Raw genomic sequence first — 7,071 nt, 5'->3', positions numbered from 1 at the left:
AACATGATCACTCTGAGGAGCAATGTTTCAAGAATAACACAGGATTTTACAAAATGATGCTAAGTAAAAAATGAAGTAATCCATGATCTGCTGATGTGATACTGAAGACATATCTCTTGTACACAGCAGACCTATGCATTAATCCTATGTTTTGGGGTTTTTAATTGCTTTAAATATTTGCTTCGAGATCTGTGTTTCACACATCTTATTTACATGGTTTATTTTTCATTTTATGAACGAATCGATAACCAGACAGACTCTTTACCACACTGGATTAGTTTTATTTATTCTCTTTGAACTTGATTAAAAAGCTGTCAAACATAAGTCTACATTTTATCAGCAGAATACTTTTACAAAACAGGGTAGGAGATGTGTATAGCTGGAAACATACATTTCAAAATGAAACAATATTTGGTATATTCTAGACAGTTACCCTTTTGTTTATCCATGACAACTGAAACTAACCATCAAATGCATAAATTGATTCAAGTCTAGCCAAGTAATCCTAAGGGCATATGAAAAGGCTTTTTTTTAAAGTTCTTTTTAGATGAATTTAATGTAGTTCACCAATAAAGCATCCTCAGGAGCACAATACAAATGCTACAGAACACGAGATAGCTGGGGAAAGCGGGCAGATGTACAGTGTGATGAAGAATCAAAATGGATGTTACATTAAAATGAGCAGTCATGCAATGTCTTCATTTCATGTGCGGCATTTAAGTAAAAATGACAAAATTTTAATTTTGTTTTTATTTTTTTTTTAAGCACTGTTATGCAAATAGTGACATTCTGGTGGTGTATGGGTTTTTTAAAATTGTTTAAAAGTGTTAAATATAGTCTTTTTTTGAACTCTTGGGGTAGGCAAATCGATTATTCATCATGTCTTTAACTTTCAACATATATCAGAGAGGTAAATTATTCTCAGATTAGCTACAAATGATCTAGTATCATTGTTTTAATTCATTGTCTTTAATACACATATTTTAATCCATTTTCCACAAATCTCCTCAATTACAATTTGTATTTCTGTGTCATTGCATATGTTGGTAAACAGCATTTTCTATGGTCTTTGGCCATATGCTGTGTGCTCAGCTTGCAAAAAAGTGACACTTGGAGTGCTAGCATAATGAAACTCTCAAAGGGTTAATGCAGAATACATATAGGCAAATGTTGACAATATTTTTTTATTCCAATGTTTGAAAATTAAACACAAAATCATCATTAAGTTTTCACAAAATGAGGCATCTGTCACTTGAAAGAAAAAGAAATATTTCAGAAATATGTTTACAGAAATGTAAAAATATTAGACATCAAGACAGATGTGAACGTTTTCAATAACAGGCCCTGTCTGTCAGTCTTCCTCAGAGCTGAAGATCTTGCTGTACTCACTCAACATAAGTTCAACTATCTGATTTTGGTACAGCATGTGGACTGCCATGTTCCCTGTCTCCTTTTCGGGTCTAAGGAGTGTTGGTCCAAACACAATTCCTAAGCTTTGTGTTGACATAAGATTCACGGATTCCTTGGCTGCTATCCTGTTGACGAAAGGAAAGAATTGGTTAAAAAAGAGGGATGTCAAAGGAGTCGCTGTTGCATTTGAAGTACATAAGAGAATCAGTAAAAAGTGACTCTAATGGGGATGTTTGTTTGGTTAAGTAAGTTATTAAAAAAAAAAAAGAAAAAAAGACACAACTTCTGCCAAACGAACAAGCAAGGAAAAAGAGAGTCAGTCCCAGACAGCAAGATGTGCGTGGGGTGGGGGTCTAAAGCCCCATTTACAGTACTTTTATATCAGGGCACGATTATATCTGGTCATTGAGCATTAGTTGGTATGTATGCTATAAGGAAATAGTGTCTGAGCTCATACATTCAGATATCAAAACCAGGGATTGCTCTTTACGCTAAGAAAATCAAGCACTTTTGCTATCAACAGTTTTGGAGGCTCCAGAGAGAAACTTCCCTGCTTCTCTTAACACAGTCTCCAGCACTGAAAGAGTTGGGAAAACAAAAAAAAAAGCCCCTTAATATAGAGCTCATATGAAACACATTTCTTCTGCTCATTTAAATCCAATAAAGTTAGTATGATCTGAAATGGATTGTGAAATTTATGTAACTAAAGACTTTTGCATGCCTTATCCTGACACAAAGTTTCTTGAAAGACACTGAGACCACATACCTTAATGAGATGACTTAGAAAATAGTGGTAAGGATTATAACCTTTGATATCTTTATTACCCAGAAAATTACAAGAGGAGGACTATTATTATTAAAAGTTGATCTTTTGTCTGTATTAAGAATTAATATTCTTTTGGAAATGACATTAAGGATGGAGAAGTCTGGTCTAAGAACAATATAGGTTTAATGGATGGAGTTTAGGTAGCTGGTTTCACATAAATCTCTGAAGCGGTGAGTATGAACTAAGTAGAAATCCATTTCCTTCCACCCTCCAGAATGTATAATATATCCTAGGCTGGAAAGACTAGTAAATGAAGATACATATTTTATAAATAAATGACATAGCTCTACCAAGGAATGTGAACTAAATGTAACTTTAATATGTAAATATTTGAATTTATGTATGCTTCCTTAATCCTTTAGTTTTAACTTAAATATTACAAGTGGACTGTTGAAGCCAAGTTCTGCTTTTTCCTTCTCTCTCTCATTGTCACTCATTTACCTTTTTAAAATCCAGGCAACAATTTAAAAATAATCATAACTCTCTCTGTTTTCCCATACCTGTTGCTGAATTTACAGCAAGCTACACTGTAAGTGAAAGAAACTTCATGAGACATAATGGGTTCAGTCACTTAAAAAAAGGTTTCTTTCATGTTAGCGGGTGGGTCAGACAACAAAGAGCATCTTCTGTGGATTTCTGCCAATCTTCTTGTTAACCACGTTCCTTGAACATCAATGCTTGTGTTTTTTTTCCCCATATATAAATAGGAAGCATTACTTAGTTCTGCCTCATGCTTGTAACTGTGGTGTCCATTGCACAAAACACTCTCCATATGGCACTAATCAGATTGGCTTAATTATTAGTTTCTTAAAATATAGCATCTTTATTATAAATTAAAAAAAATAATTATCTTTCCTCTGTGGTAGTATTAACATATCGTCTCTCCTCTTAGGAGTTCAGAAAGTCTCAAAAGTTAGTAGTTTTCTTGCCAAATGACTGTGTGGGCTTCTGGTTGATGTTACCCATCTTTATCACAATTAAAAGTGCTTGTTACAAGGGTGATGAGGTTGTTTTACTTAATGCCACTTCTGCAGAAGCACATACATCAAGCTTGGGACCTCTCTGTGACATGGATTTGATTTCTATTGAGCTTGTTATATGCTAGAAGTTGGAAAGCTTATAGAGTATCTGCAGATGATATCGGCATGGGTAGAGGATGCTAATTTACCAGGGGGAAAAACCATATTCAGCAGCAGCTGTACTTTGTGTAACGTTAGATATCATCAATTTAACATCAGCCATGGCTTTGCAATGAGGAGGTGTTAGTGATGGACAGCATCAATGAAGACAGAGGGAAAAAAAAACTTTCAGGGAAAAAGAGGCAGTGGACCATGGATGAACAGACTCAGGGAGAAGAATGGCGGTGGCAGAACTCAATTTTATTGGAAGGGTTTGCCCAGGGCAGTGATAGAGTCCCCATCCCTGGAGGGATTGAAGAGTCATGTAGACATAGTGCTGAGGGACATGGTTTAGGTTGTAGGGAACCTGCTTTGGCAGGGGGGTTGGACTAGATAATTTCCTGAGCTTCCTTCCAACCTCTACCATTCTGTGATTCTGTGGTTTAGTTGGGGACTTGTCAGTGTGAGGTTAATGATTGGACTCGATGATGTTAAAGGTGTCATCCAGTTGAGGCAATTCTGTGATTCTGTGACTTCTGTTATCTGTAAAATTTGGAGCAAGGCGGCGAGATCCAGTTTTTTTCTGATGTGGACACAGAAGGTGGAAGATGGATGGCCAGCCTCTCTGTCATTATTTGCAATCTGGAGATGCCATCCTGTACATGAAGTCCTGTTTGAGTCCAGGCATTGCCAGCACATAGTCTGCAGTCGCTCAGCTCTCAGAAGGTGAGGGTATGGCATGAAGCAAGGGAGGATGTGCAAGGTGTGTGTTGGCAATGGAGAGGAACCAGCTATCTATTTTGATTGATTGATATGGAATGTGGCACTAAGAACATTTGACTATATTTAGGACTCCTAAGCCTAATGCTAATATAATAACTGTTGTATTGATGAAATCTCTTGAGAATTCTTGATATTTTCTCTCTGTTCATGTAGTCTTACTTGTTTTGTTGACGATAAAAACAAAAAACTGTAAACTAAGCAAACTTGGAAACATGGAAGGACAAAGTGGTTAAATAATCTGTGGTAAAATACACTAGCAGAGGGAAATAAGGAAGGAATTCAATCCAGTAAAACAGTTATAAGTTTAGGACCTTATGACTTCTAAAATTACAAATATTTATAGTGGATTTCTATAACTAACATTTTTTTAATCCGTCCACAAAAGAAAATGTCAAAGCAAAATAAAAACTAATATGCACAATTTAAGCTATTACTGTAGCTCCTAAGTGAATTCAGTTGTTAAAAGAGAAAATTCCTAAAAATGGGTAAGGATTCTTTTTCTGGCAAGAAAAAGAGCAGAAAGAGTGCTACACCATTTACAACACAAAAAGTGAAAGGAAATGCCAGAGCTACTTTTTGTCAAGTCCAAACGAAAGGTGAAAAGATCCATCAATTTAAGGTTATTTTAGAAACAATCTATAATCCAGTGCCACAGATGTTGGAACCATATCAAGAAATTGTTGGGTGTTATGTTGTGTAAGATTTTCCCCTGCCCTCCAAGTAAGTGAGCTTCAAGGATGTCTTCAGTCCTTTAAGATCACAAGTCTGGAGATATGCAGAAAATACAGTTCTCATTATTAATAGTAATGAAATTAATGATGTATTAAGCCAGCAGAAGTGTCTGATAGGAGGGCTCTGGTGTCAATGGCAGATATATAAGCAAAAATACTTGGAATTTATGCTTTGACTGTTGCTAAGGCAACCATAAGCTGGAAAGCATGTGACTGAGAGCAGGGCAACTCTACAGCTAAGAGGGTCATTCTATGGTGAGTTTGGCTCTCTGGTTCCATTAAATCTACACTTTTCAAACTCTCTAAATAAGATCATTATTAATTTTGACATTTGGAAAGCACATTGGATTATTACTTCAAACACACTAGGTGTTAGGAAATGTTCTCCATCCATTTTTACTCTGTAGTAACTGCTGAGGAAGGGAAAGTGTTTCAACAGTGACTTTGATTCCTTGCTTTTTTAATGTTCCTACTGTATAGAAAAAAATAGAGAGAGAAGTCAGTATAGTTAGGGAGAAAAATCTCATTGGAAAGGGCACTGTTTTACTGTAAACTGGAGAGTGTTTGGGGATAGAGCTGTCCTCTGCTTGTTGCATTGAAAACTGCTCAGTCTTGCTTTCTTAGTCCTTTCCAGCCTATGAGGATTTAAGTTTGCTTAATGTCAGGGGTATTTCTACCCTTAGCAGGACTGGTTTTAGCCATGCCTAGTACTCTTTTACTGTTTTAAACTACATCTAAGGATAACTTTTCCGTAAGACAATCCTGCTGCTCTTCCATGAACTGGTAATATAGACTATGACTAAAGGGAGACACATTACAAAATGAGGGATCAGAAGAGTAAGAACGGGTCATCTGGTAAAATATTGGCCAAAGAACAGGTGCAGGAAATGCCATTCTGTGAATCCAGCAGAGGAGCAAGGGATAAAAGTAGGTTTTGATTTTATGATAATCTTGTCCATCAGTATTATGCAAAATATTTTAATTAACAAGGGAAGTCACTGCCATGAGAGATAAAAACCAGGATCTAAACAAGAGGCCAAGAAAGATTAAAGGTGCATGGGAATAAAGAAAAGTCTCCAGTAAGGAAAAAATTATGTATATAACAACTATAATAACAGAATCAGGGATCACCCCCTCTCTAAGTGGGTTATTCCATAACAGCCCATTTGGGTGGGTTTTGTACCTTTGCTGAACTGTTCTAGTGACCACTGCCACAGCCAAAGCTGGTCATCCCAATGGACAATGGGGCTGATTTGGTATGTAAGTTCCTACGAACTGCCTTAATGGGTTAAAGTCTGCACATCCCATTAATTCACTTTACCAATAATTAGCCTCAAATTATAGCTAATAACAGTTTCCTATACATACTGAAGCATGTGCATATGTAATGTTTTAGCTTAAAGACAGCCCTGGGAATGACTCAGTTGCCTTCAACTCACCTGAATTATAATGTTGTTAACAGGCTTTTGACCACACTGGTATGGTCAGTTTTTGTGCAGCAGTTATCTGACTTCTGCTATTGCAGAGTTCCTTAATCAATTTGAACATGTTAAAATTTGACTCTTGTGATGAACAGTTTCTAGCTCCACATTTTATGCTCCTCTCCTTCCCAAATACTGGTTCACAGGAGTTAAAAAATAACAGGTATTACATACTTTGCTTTAGTGACAAGACATTTGGGAAGGAATCATCCAACCTTGAAATAAAATCTTTATTGAAAGCAATTCTACATCCATGCCAGTCAGATACATTGTATGATCAGAAGAGATGTCCCAGGGGAAAGCTCAGTGCAGTAGACAGGGTTGATTACTTGGACCTCCTGTCAGTTCTTAACTTATTGACAATGGCTGAGACATTCAGTACAACTTTGTTTTCTTTATTTGGAAGTAAAGTTAATATACTTACCTTAACTGTGCCAAATGTACTGGAAAATAACCTGATAATAAAATGTACCATCCTACGAAGTGATAATGTCTGTGTGTGTATAAGCACCCTTTGGCAGGGTTTTTTGCAGACGGGTTTTTCAGTGTTAGGAAAGAAGCACAAGTACAAAATGATGCACAGACAAACTATCAGGTTTCTTCTCAATGTATTTCCTGTCCTTTTAAGGCCTGTTACACACTTTCCTGAGACATGGTGTATTACTGCAACATCATTTTCTGTTGTAAACTTATTTCAGTTCGGCTCTAGCAGTTGTTCAGCA

The 7,071-nt window shown here is 36.4% G+C and overlaps 1 long non-coding RNA gene across 1 annotated transcript in view; it reads right to left on the bottom strand.

Annotated features, from left to right (window-relative positions):
* Window positions 1–258: 258 nt before the first annotated feature.
* The window catches only part of LOC104528991 (uncharacterized), a 25,496-nt gene continuing 18,683 nt past the window's right edge, over window positions 259–7,071 (bottom strand). The window contains exon 2 of the long non-coding RNA XR_728051.1: window positions 259–1,535. This is a non-coding gene — a long non-coding RNA (uncharacterized LOC104528991). The remainder of the gene's footprint in view (window positions 1,536–7,071) is intronic.

Source organism: Antrostomus carolinensis, unplaced genomic scaffold (genome assembly GCF_000700745.2).
Source record: "Antrostomus carolinensis isolate BGI_N321 unplaced genomic scaffold, ASM70074v2 scaffold20498, whole genome shotgun sequence".
Classification (NCBI taxonomy): Eukaryota; Metazoa; Chordata; class Aves; order Caprimulgiformes; family Caprimulgidae; genus Antrostomus; species Antrostomus carolinensis.
This window is presented reverse-complemented; position numbering and strand designations above follow the sequence as displayed.